General features: G+C 36.5%; 1 protein-coding gene across 2 annotated transcripts in view; it reads right to left on the bottom strand.

Annotated features, from left to right (window-relative positions):
• Positions 1–11,663, bottom strand: part of pcdh11 (protocadherin 11) — a 287,556-nt gene extending 275,893 nt beyond the window's left edge. For both annotated transcript variants that reach the window (XM_042303479.1, XM_024383455.2), the window contains exon 1: positions 10,911–11,663. The gene's annotated coding sequence lies outside the window, so the exon portion shown is untranslated. The remainder of the gene's footprint in view (positions 1–10,910) is intronic.
• Between the last annotated feature and the right edge of the window lie 1,146 nt (positions 11,664–12,809).

Here is a 12,809-nt window from a genome sequence, read left to right as displayed (position 1 = left end):
AACTTTAGTATCAAGAAATATTCCAAAATTGTGGAAAGTTTCCTACCACTCCATAAGGGATAGTAATGATCTTATAATCATTTTTGACCCATTTCCATGGATCCCTTGTCTTGCAAAAATACTATTATCATTGGTCAACAAACAGCTATGTTACTGTCTATCTGTAAATTGTGTTCTTAATGTTAATTAATCTGGTTTCAGACCTAAACATAGCACCACTACGGCTACCATGCTTGTTGTAAATTATATTGCAAATGCCTTAGATGAAATAAGGAATTGTACTGCCATGTTTGTAGCCTTGTCAAAAGCTTCTGATACTGATTCTGATTAATAAGCTGTCCTCCATAGGGTTGGGTAAAGATGTATGTCAACGGTTTCTTAATTATCTCAATGACAGAATTCAGGACATCAAGGTAGATGTGGTCAAAATAGGAGTTCCTTGAGTTACATAAAGGGGTGCCCCAAGGTTCGATCCTCGGCCCACTACTGTTTACAATCTAAATAAATAACATTGATATGGCTGTAAAATAATGTTTTATATACATTTATATGCAGATGATACAGGTTTGTACTAATTGCTCCATCGGTGGGCCAAGACTTCTCACATTTGAAGTTGGATTTTTATAGCACTGCAGAGGTCATGGATCTAAAGCTAGTGCTACATGTAAACAAAACAACATGAATACTTTTTTTTCTAGGTCCCATAACCCAGATTTAAATGCATTTGTAATGACTAGTTTGAACGGTACACAAATTGAGCGAGTACATTCCTAGAAATATATTGGTATCTTCCTTGACGACAAACTGTAATTTAAAAACATGTCACTGAGCTGGTGAAGAAGTTGAAGTTCAAGGTTGGTTTATTTTACAGAAATAAGGTAGGTTTATTACTGGTGATGGTTCTAGAACTCACCATTGTTCCCTTAGGTTTATTACTGGTGATGGTTCTAGAACTCACCATAGGTCCTTAGGTGTATTACATGTGATGGTTATGGAACTCACCATTGTGTCATTCGGTTTATTACTGGTGATGATTCTAGAACTCACTATTGTTCCCTTAGTTTTATTACTGGTGATGATTCTAGAACTCACTATTGTTCCCTTAGTTTTATTACTGGTGATGATTCTAGGACTCACCATTGGACACTTAGGTTTATTACTGGTGATGATTCTAGAACTCACCATTGGACACTTAGGTTTATTACTGGTGATGATTCTAGAACTCACCATTGTTCCCTTAGTTGTATTACTGGTGATGATTCTAGAACTCACCATTGGACACTTAGGTTTATTACTGGTGATGATTCTAGAACTCACCATTGGACACTTAGGTTTATTACTGGTGATGATTCTAGAACTCACCATTGTTCCCTTAGTTGTATTACTGGTGATGATTCTAGAACTCACCATTGGACACTTAGGTTTATTACTGGTGATGATTCTAGAACTCACCATTGGACACTTAGGTTTATTACTGGTGATGATTCTAGAACTCACCATTGGACACATAGGTTTATTGCTGGTGATGATTCTAGAACTCACCATTGTGTTTTGTGTCAAAAAGTGGGTTGGGCCTCTTTATATGTAAGGAGAGAACAGCATTGTCTTGTGTTGATCTACAAATCACTGATGCAGAAACGTCCTATGTATCTATCAATTTAGACTTACAAATTGCCAAACCCAGTCTCAGGCTTGAATAACACTGGATGCCCCTTCGGTTTCCACAGATTTGGGTAAAGCTTATTTTAGTTTTTTTGCGCCCTTTATGTGAAACAATTTACAGAGTCATGATCGGAGACATCTATGTTGATAAATATGTCTGTTTTTCTTAATATGTTTTGTCATGTCGAGTATTGTATGTGTTTGACGTATTCATGCAGGGCTCATCTGTAAAACAGATCCTAGTCTCAGTATGACTTCAAAATAATACAAAGTAAAAAATAATTCAAAGTAATACATTGGGGTTAAACATGGATGTATTCAATAACGCTTCGCTTTTCAACATTATTTTTTACATCATTCCAACAACTTACATCCAATCACTAACATATGAATTTGTTATTTACGTCTCGCTGCATTCCAGGCCTATCCATCTGATCTCTGAGCATTTATCATAAGCCTTATAGGAGATGTAGACTCACACAACACATTGGTTAGGAGGTAATAAAGAGAGTATCAATCTACCTTTCATTTCCCCTCCCAGAGCCCTTATTTTAATATCCATCACAGAGATTTTGCACAGCTGTGTTGAGAAGCGTTCTGTGTAAACTGTGCATTTTCTATCGACAGTACATAGGGACAGAGCTAGTACACTGTCTTGAGAATGAATCTATGACTACCGTATGAAAACTTTACAATATGGGATATTTTACATTGAGATGGTGGTGCCATCTAACTGCCATAGCAGCATCCCTAAAAGTATATCAATTACTACAATAGTTGAAGGATTTAATCAAACTCGTTTGGAATCAGCCAGAAAGGCAAGATGTTCTATTGTTAACTCCTATGATCTTATCTGACTGTCTTTCAATCATTGGGTTAGAATCCTTATAGGGCTTTAGACTCATTAAAGGGCTAGACTCATTATAGGATTAGACTCATTATAGAGATAGACTCATTATAAGGTTAGACACATTATAAGGTTTGGGTTAGACTCATTATAGGGTTAGAAACATTATTGGGTTAACGTTAGACTCATTATAGGGTTCGGGTTAGAATCCTTATAGGATTAGACTCATTATAGGGTTAGACTCATTATAGGGTTAGACTCATTGTAGGGTTAGAATCCTTATAGGGTTAGGGTTAGACTCATTATAGGGTTAAGTTTAGACTCATTATAGGATTAAGACACATGATAATGTTTGGGTTAGAATCATTAAAGGGTTAAGTTTAGACTCATTATAGGGTTAGGGTTAGACTCATTATAGGGTTAAGTTTAGACTCAATATAGGATTAGATTCATTATAGGTATATACTCATTATAGGGATAGACTCATTATAGGGTTAAGGCTAGACTCATTATAGGGTTACGGTTAGAGTCATTATAGGGTTAGACTCATTATAGGGTTACGGTTAGAGTCATTATAGGATTAGACTCATTATAGGGTTAACGTACACTCATTATAGGGTTTGTGTTAGAATCATTGTAGGTTTAGACTCATTATTAGGTTAGGATTCGACTCATTATAGGGTTAGACTCATTATAAGGATAGACTCATTATAGGGTTATGGTTAGACTCAATATAGGGTTAGAATCATTCTAAGGTTTGGGTTAGACTCAATATAGGGTTAGTCTCACTATAGGTTTATAGGGATAGACTCAATATAGTGTTAGACTCATTATAGGGGTAGGGTTAGACTCCTTATAGGGCTTTAGACTCATTATAGGGTTAGACTCAGTATAGGTTTACGGTTAGACTCAGTATAGGTTTATGGTTAGACTCAGTATAGGTTTACGGTTAGACTCATTGTAGGGATAGACTCATTATAGTGTCAGACTCATTATAGGGTTCGGGTTAGAATCATTATAGGGTTAGATTCATTATAAGGTTAGGGTTCGACTCATAGGGTTAGACTTATTATAAGGATAGACTCATTATAGGGTTAGGGTTAGACTCATTATAGGGTTAGACTTATTATAAGGATAGACTCATTATAGGGTTAGGGTTAGACTCATTATAGGGTTAGACTCATGATAGGGATAGACTCATTATAGGGTCAGTTTTAGACTCATATGGTTAGACTCATTATAGGGTTAGGGTTAGACTCATTATAGGGTTAGACTCATTATAGGGTTAGACTCATTATAGGGTTAGGGTTAGACTTATTATAGGGTTAGACTCATTATAGAGTTAGACTCATTATAGGGTTAGGGTTAGAATCCTTATAGGGTTGGACTCAATATAGGGATAAACTCATTATAGGGTTAAGGTTAGACTCATTATAGGGATAGACTCATTATAGAGTTAGACTCATTATAGGGTTAGAATCATTATAGGGTTGGACTCATTATAGGGTTACACTCAATGTGGGGTTGGGGTTAAGCTCATTATATGGTTAGATTCATTATAGGGTTAGGGTTAGACTCATTATAGGGTTAGACTCATTATAGGGATAGACTCATTATAATGTTAGGGTTAGACTCATTATAGGATTAGACTCATTATAGGATTAGACTCATTATAGGATTAGACTCCACAATGAGTAGGGTTTGTATTAGAATCATTATAGTAATAGACTCATTATAGGGTTAGATTCATTATAGGGATAGACTCATTATAGGGATAGACTCATTATAGGGTTAGGATTAGACTCATTATAGGTTAGGGGTTAGACTCATTTTAGGGTTAGGGTTAGACTCATTATAGGGTTGGGGTTAGACTTTTTATAGGGTTGTGGTTAGACTCATTATAGGGTTGGGGTTAGAATCATAGTTTTTGACAAATTATTGGGTTAGTTTTAGACTCATTATAGGGTTGGGGTTAGACTCATTATACGATTGGGGTTAGACTCATTATAGGGTTAGGGTTAGACTCATTATAGGGTTGGGGTTAGACTCATTATAGGTGGTGTGGTTAGACTCATTATAGGGTTGGGGTTAGACTCATTATAGTTTTTGACTCATAGGGTTAGGGTTAGACTCATTATAGGATTAGGGTTAGACTCATTATAGGGTTAGGGTTAGACTCATTATAGGGTTAGGGTTAGACTCATTATAGGGATGGGGTTAGACTCATTCTAGTTTTTGACACATTATAGGGTTAGGGTTAGACTCAGACTCATTATAGGGGGTGTGGTTAGACTCATTATAGGGTTGGTGTTAGACTCATTATAGTTTGACTCATAGGGTTAGGGTTAGACTCATTATAGGGTTAGGTTTAGACTCATTATAGGGTTAGGGTTAGACTCATTATAGGGTTAGGTTTAGACTCATTATAGGGTTAGGGTTAGACTCATTATAGGGTTAGGGTTAGACTCATTATAGGGTTAGGGTTAGACTCATTATAGGGTTAGGGTTAGACTCATTATAGGGTTAGGGTTAGACTCATTATATGGTTAGGTTTAGACTCATTATAGGGTTAGGTTTAGACTCATTATAGGGTTAGGTTTAGACTCATTATAGGGTTAGGTTTAGACTCATTATAGGGTTAGGTGTAGACTCATTATAGGGTTAGGTTTAGACTCATTGTAGGGTTGGGTTTAGACTCATTGTAGGGTTGGGGTTAGACTCATTATAGGGTTAGGGTTAGACTCATTATAGGGTTGGGGTTAGACTCATTATAGGGTTAGGGTTAGACTTATTATAGGGTTAGGTTTAGACTCATTATAGGGTTAGGTTTAGACTCATTATAGGGTTAGGTTTAGACTCATTATAGAGTTGGGGTTAGACTCATTATAGGGTTAGGTTTAGACTCATTATAGGGTTAGGTTTAGACTCATTATAGGGTTAGGTTTAGACTCATTATAGGGTTAGGTTTAGACTCATTATAGGGTTAGGTTTAGACTCATTATAGAGTTGGGGTTAGACGTATTATAGGGTTAGGTTTAGACTCATTGTAGGGTTGGGGTTAGACTCATTATAGGGTTAGGGTTAGACTCATTATAGGGTTAGACTCATTATAGGGTTAGGTTTAGACTCGTTATAGGGTTGGGGTTAGACTCATTATAGGATTGGGGTTAGACTCATTATAGGGTTAGGTTTAGACTCATTATAGGGTTAGGTTTAGACTCATTATAGAGTTAGGTTTAGACTCATTATAGGGTTAGGTTTAGACTCATTATAGGGTTGGGGTTAGACTCATTATAGGGTTAGGTTTAGACTCATTATACGGTTAGGTTTAGACTCATTATAGGGTTAGGTTTAGACTCATTATAGAGTTGGGGTTAGACGTATTATAGGGTTAGGTTTAGACTCATTGTAGGGTTGGGGTTAGACTCATTATAGGGTTAGGGTTAGGCTCATTATAGGGTTAGACTCATTATAGGGTTAGGTTTAGACTCATTATAGGGTTAGGTTTAGACTCATTATAGGGTTGGGGTTAGACTCATTATAGGGTTAGGTTTAGACTCATTATAGGGTTAGGTTTAGACTCATTATAGAGTTGGGGTTAGACTCATTATAGGGTTAGGTTTAGACTCATTATAGGGTTAGGTTTAGACTCATTATAGGGTTAGGTTTAGACTCATTATAGGGTTAGGTTTAGACTCATTATAGAGTTGGGGTTAGACGTATTATAGGGTTAGGTTTAGACTCATTATAGGGTTAGGTTTAGACTCATTATAGGGTTGGGGTTAGACTCATTATAGACTTGGGGTTAGACTCATTATAGGGTTAGGTTTAGACGCATTATAGAGTTGGGGTTAGACTCATTATAGGGTTAGGTTTAGACTCATTATAGGGTTAGGTTTAGACTCATTATAGGGTTGGGGTTAGACTCATTATAAACCTTTTTGGGTTAGAAAAGCATTGCCTACGGTATCTACATGACAGCCATCCATGTGAAGGTTACTCTCAGCAGCACAGATAAATGAAAACACTGCATGGGGGTTGTGATTTGTTTGTCTTTGAAGTTTTCACCTTTCCTAGAGAGAAAGAAGGGTTCATTTAGCCATGTTCTGCACAGATCTTTCTCCAAATTACACCATCTTCAAAACTATGCATTGGATCTAATGGGATTGAGCAATGAGCTACAACTTTTACAGTTTCAAAAAAGAACAGTTTGACAACGAAGAATTGGGAAAATAATGAATGAACGAATAATGAAAATAAAAGTTTAAATGTCAATCAAGCAGAACATCTTTCCATGCTAACATTACACTAGGCTCCAGAAAGAGATATTTTGAGCCCTAGGCGAGACAACTCTGCTTCTCTCCTCTCTCTGGAGACAGAGCTGAACGGGGGAGGCTAGTAGCAGACAGCTCCTGGATTACTTTACATGACAATATGATGGACAGGCCATTCGGGCAGGCTAGTATTATCAGACTGAGCTGTGGCAGAGGAGAGGGGGGGGGGACACCTTCACCTTCCCAAAGAATGTATTTATCTGGCATCTTAAACGGAAGATTGATGGAGTCACTCCAGAAATGTTGTTCTCTATCCCCAAAACTGTGATTTGGGTGTCCATGGATATACATGAAGAGATATTTCTTAAAGCCTTGCAAGCTGGACTTGCAAAGCGACACAATCTTGGTAACCCCAGTCTCTATCTCTCTTGGTTTCATGGAGCTTCGACAGACTGGCAGACAGACAGGTTTATTGTCAAGATCTATTCAGTCTTCCTTTAAAAGATCTACAGCCTAGAAGTTTCCTTATCTAGTTGTCACAAGAGGAATAATGGTAGATTTCTCATCACTGAGTAATGACTGTGGTCTTCAGAGCTGGGGCAGAGAAGATTCCTGCTGATAAGAATGAACCATTTTAAAAATAGCTAATTAGTATTGTCTTTTTGACATTTTAGCTCAGATAAGACTAATACATTGTCAATATGTCTTAATTCTTCGGTCAAATTTGTAAAAATCGAATTTAGTCCCAATGTACAGTAAATGCATCAATCATATATCAATCCCGAGGTAAAATAAATCAAACATTTCAAAGTTATGAGATTTTTTTTGGTTTTTGTGCAGTTGCATTATTTTCTGGATAGAAATGTCAACACGGTGAGATAATAATCAAAAATAATTTATGTTTTTAATATGAGAAATAAAACGTCAAGATATTCCATAGATGCATCACTAAGAATGACCAACACAGAGGTGATAATGTCACAAAAAAATTGGCATGAAAATCCTTTACATCGTGTCACGTCAGTTCATGTGATAACACTCTGAGTACCTCTAGAGGGCAGTGAAGAGACATGTCAGTTAATTACACATGGAATACTACCAGCGCCAATATAAATATCAGGATCATTTGAACATCCAATGCTAAAGAGTAAAATGTAAAAATGTTTGATAACATTTGCTTTATTCAAACTTTTGATTGGATAGTCAAACAACCCTTCAAATCTATTTTTATTTGTCACAAACACAAGTTTGTTTGGTAGCTATTGAAAGTGGTAAATAGTATTAGTTCAGTATATTATTTTTTTTAAATTCTAGGAAAGGGAATAGCAATCATTCTCGAGAAACCATTGGCTTGGTAAGCATTTTTTTTTTTACATCTATGCATTTGGAGAGGAAAAATAGTAGTTTAGCACAGCAGGATAAAATGAGACGTGTTTGTTGTGTTAGCCAAAGAGTCGATGAAGACTATACTGTTCACAATAAAATACACATAATTGATACCCTTGACTGTGTTTCTCTGTTTGATGTTGAACATGCCCTACGAGACAGACATTATGTATGTGCAAATGTTTATCATTCTAAATCATTGTGGAAGTTAGGCTACTGAAGAAATATAGACGTGATTTAAATTCAAAAACAATTATAGTTCAAGTTGTATTTGTCACATGCACAAGTACAGTGAAATTCATAATTTGAATGCTCTACCCAACAGCGCAGTAATCAATATCAAAATAGCATAGCCAATACAAATGAACCATATAACAGAGAGAAGCACAGTGCCAATAACACAAGTACAATGTACAGGGCTACTGGAGTGTTTCAGATACATATGTAGATATAGGAGGATATTAGAGAACGTGACTGGTAGCAGGATTATTATTATTAATAATAATAATAATAATAATAATGATAATACTACTAATAATAATAGTCATATAAAAAATATATATATAATATAATTTAATATATATGATAATAATATAATATATATGATAATAATAATATAATATAATATATATGATAATAATAATATAATATAGTGCATATGATAATAATAATACAATATAATATATATGATGATAATAATATAATATATATGATAATAATAATAGAATATAATATATATGGTAATAATATGATGTAGTAGATATGATAATAATAATATAATAAAATATATATGATAACAATAATATAGTATATTATATATGGCAATAATAATATAGTACATATGATAATAATACTATATTATAATACATCTGAGAATAATAATATGATGTAATATATTTGATAATATAATATATATGATAATAATAATATAATATATATGAACATAATAATATAATATATATGATAATAATAAAAAAATAAAAATATATAATAATAATAATATCATATAATAAATACGATAAGAGGAAAAAGGAGGACCATTCACAACCATATTTTGAAGCTTGCAACTGAAGTCTCAGATATTGTTTTGGACACTGTTGATATAGCTTCACCAGCTAGAAAACCATGAACCAATATAAAACCAGCTAGTTATGAATTGGTGGACTTGTAAGAGGCAACACCAGACACAGTCAACATTGCACATCCAAGTAGAAACTCAGACGTCATACTTAACTACCGTTGAAGAATAGTTTATCATTCCACTGGGCAATAGTTAATTACCACAACTAAGGACAGGACAACTAAGCACTGGTGTACATTTGAATGAATGCAAAACTAAGAGACTGTAGATGTGTTATGATCACTAAGGTGTAGATCTAAGAACTTAAGCGTTATCAATCTCTGTTAGCCTACACTGCCTACACCATATCATTTATCAGAAAAGCTTCGAAGACTCAACACGTCTTTCTAAGAGTAAATTCAGACATGCCTTGTAAGTCAGAAAATCATTAAGCGATCAATCTTGGATAACCTGCTGTGAATAAAATGTGAATAGCCTCCAGTTGCTCAAACAAGGAATAGACCTACGGTTAGTTTTTACAATAATAATCGTCCTCTACAATAACAGTATGACATCGCCTGCTATGTAAAAATTTAAAGGCTATATGGTAGTGACTATGTTGCCCATGTGAATCCCCTCAATAAAATGAGCATGGATAGCCTAGTGCATGTCCTTTTCGAGCATGGAGCGTGTGGGTACTGTGTTTACTGTACAGCATATGTGTTACTCAAGAGCACTAATCAGTCCCTATATATCAAATAATGCACCTGCTGACAATGCTTTTGTAAAAGGGGATAATGCCCCTGAAGTTGAAAGGATAAACGCTGCATTCCAGTCGCGGTGTGCATTATCCATAATGCAATTTGACCAGGGAGGTCCGCTTTAATTATCAAACTCATTAACCGTCATTAGGGTTAGCAGTGTGGTTAAGATTAGGTATAAAATCAGATTTTTATGACTTTGAGGCTGTGCCAGCTAGTGACCGCTCTGCTAACCTGCTCATTAAACGTGCAGTCAAAAACTCACCTGCCGAAAAGTATGCGGTAGCCTAGTTTACACAGCCTACTTAAACACGAATTTGAAAAAAGTATACCAATGTTGACCACGCACAGATTGAATAACTCATGACCGACAATAATGGTCATGAGACAGCTATGGTTGAATAGTCTATTCAATAATACCCTATAGCCTGCTTGAAGAAAACACAGTATAAATGTTTTGAAACGTGTCGTGATCATAACTATAAAGACCTTTACTATAACGAGATGAATGTTGTTGTTTTTTTACACGATAGATTTTGGACTGACCAAATCCGATGCGTAAAAACAATGACTCAATGGGTGTCTCGTTTTAACGTTGAATGTGATTATTGTGTTGTTTTTTATCTATAAGTTGTTTGATAACATTTTTATGGTGCCACACATACAACCCTGTAATTGAGCGACGCGAATCAACTGCGATGTGGCATCCGGTCCGTAGGAATATAGCCTACAGTTTGCGTAAATTGATGGTCAATTTGGCTTCCTATATTTGACCATTATCATAACATTATTTTCCTCTAGATCGGTTGAATACTTTCCTTTTAAATGTACCTATAATTTTCATATGACATGATACCGTAAAAACTTGTAGGATTGTATTCAGAATGAAATAAACTAATATTAGAAATGGATTATGTTACCTGTCTTTACTTGACACTAGTGATAGTAATGTTGACCTTCTATCCCTTGAAACAGAATATGGAAAATCAATCGCAATTCCCGTCACGTAGCGACATCAGTGCTTTAGAAGAAGAAGTGCCATAGAATTACACTGAAGTGGAAAAGTGGAGAAAAAAAGGATCCTCTTCTGGTAGCGGGAATCAAACAAAAAACACACATCGGGGTAGGGTTATCCACTACAGCAAATGATCCATGTCCTAAAAAAGTCTATGGTCCACATGCGAGAGGCAAAGGCAATGATTGCAGAATATTTTTTTGTAACTCAAAGAGCCTATGTAATTCCTCTTCAGATATCGTGGGTTAACTGTGGTTCAATCGCGGGCGGCAGGAGAGATGCTGATGGTCCAAGTCGCTTGATTTACATGAAATAGCCCTGCGTGTGTTTTAAAATGCTCTCTCTTGCAACAAATGGTGCAAATCGCTTGTATGGAAGACCGTTTCATTGATCATGTATAACAGCGTTTTAACAATGCGCATAAACTTCCATCCAAGAGCGCACAAAAATTAAACAGTTTGGTACGATTACTGAAAACTTCAGCTTTTTCGGCACAGTTTTTTTTAAAGGTTATTATTCAGCAACAAAAAATAACACATAAATGGGCTGTAGCCTGGGTAGTGTTCTGTCCCCCAACGGAGTTTGATGAAAGTGTTCCTTAGTGCGGTATCACTTACAGCGGGGCTGAAATAGACGTTATGCTGTATCTGTGTGCTAAGCTGTGCCTAGTTGTCTCAGTAGTATTGCATGAACCCGGTCCCTTAGTACTGCCCACCTCTCTGCCTCCAACTGACATCACTGTGGGAGGAGGGGCCTACAATACATATTACAGATCCCATCCTCTCCAATCCTCTTAAAGCTGCACTGCCGAGGAGCTCCCTGCATTGAGTTTTAGCTGGATGTCGAGTCTTGTGTTGACCACTACAAACACCACAAGATGCATCGGCTCTGCTGAAGCCTGGCTCCAATAACTGCCTGAGAAAGAGGGGGACTGCACTAACTTGCCCTAACTCCCCCACATTGACTCCCGCACATTGACTCTGCACCGGTACCCCCCTGTACATAGCCCAGCTGCTGTTATTTTACTGCAACTCTTTAATCATTTTTATGTTTTATTTCTTACTTATCTATTTCTTACCTAAAACGTATTTTTCTTAAACTGCATTGTTGGTTAAGGGTTTGTAAGTAAGCATTTCACTGTAAGGTCTACACATGTTCTATTCAGTACGTGTGACAAATACAATTAGATTTGACTTTAGTGATTTGGTAACCGCCTGAGAAAGAGGGGGCACTACACTAACCTAGCCTGGCTCCAATAACCACCTGAGAAAGAGGGGGCACTGCACTAACCTAGCCTGGCTCCAATAACCACCTGAGAACGAGTGGGCACTGCACTAGCCTAGCCTGGCTCCAATAACCACCTGAGAAAGAGAGGGCACTGCACTAGCCTAGCCTGGCTCCATTAACCACCTGAGAAAGAGAGGGCACTGCACTAACCTAGCCTGGCTCCAATAACCACCTGAGAAAGAGAGGGGCACTGCACTAACCTAGCCTGGCTCCAATAACCACCTGAGAAAGAGAGGGCACTGCACTAACCTAGCCTGGCTCCAATTCCCTATAGGAAACACTAAGCATAAAGTTGCTCTTAAAGTTGCTCATACTGTATACCTCAGTTATAACAATGTAACAACATTATAATAATATGCAGTTTCGTGGTAATGTCTCTGTTATTGCAAATGTGTTTTTTTTAATGCTTTAAAACAGTAAATACAGTCCCTAATAAACGTGGGTGATTACTCACCTCGAACTGGACAAGTCGTTTTCTTTAATGAGTCGGACGGGAAGGATATACTCCAAACATCCG

The sequence above is a fragment of the Oncorhynchus tshawytscha genome, linkage group LG21 (genome assembly GCF_018296145.1).
Source record: "Oncorhynchus tshawytscha isolate Ot180627B linkage group LG21, Otsh_v2.0, whole genome shotgun sequence".
Classification (NCBI taxonomy): Eukaryota; Metazoa; Chordata; class Actinopteri; order Salmoniformes; family Salmonidae; genus Oncorhynchus; species Oncorhynchus tshawytscha.
Note: the sequence above shows the minus strand (reverse complement) of the source record. Positions and strands in the feature narration are given on the sequence as shown.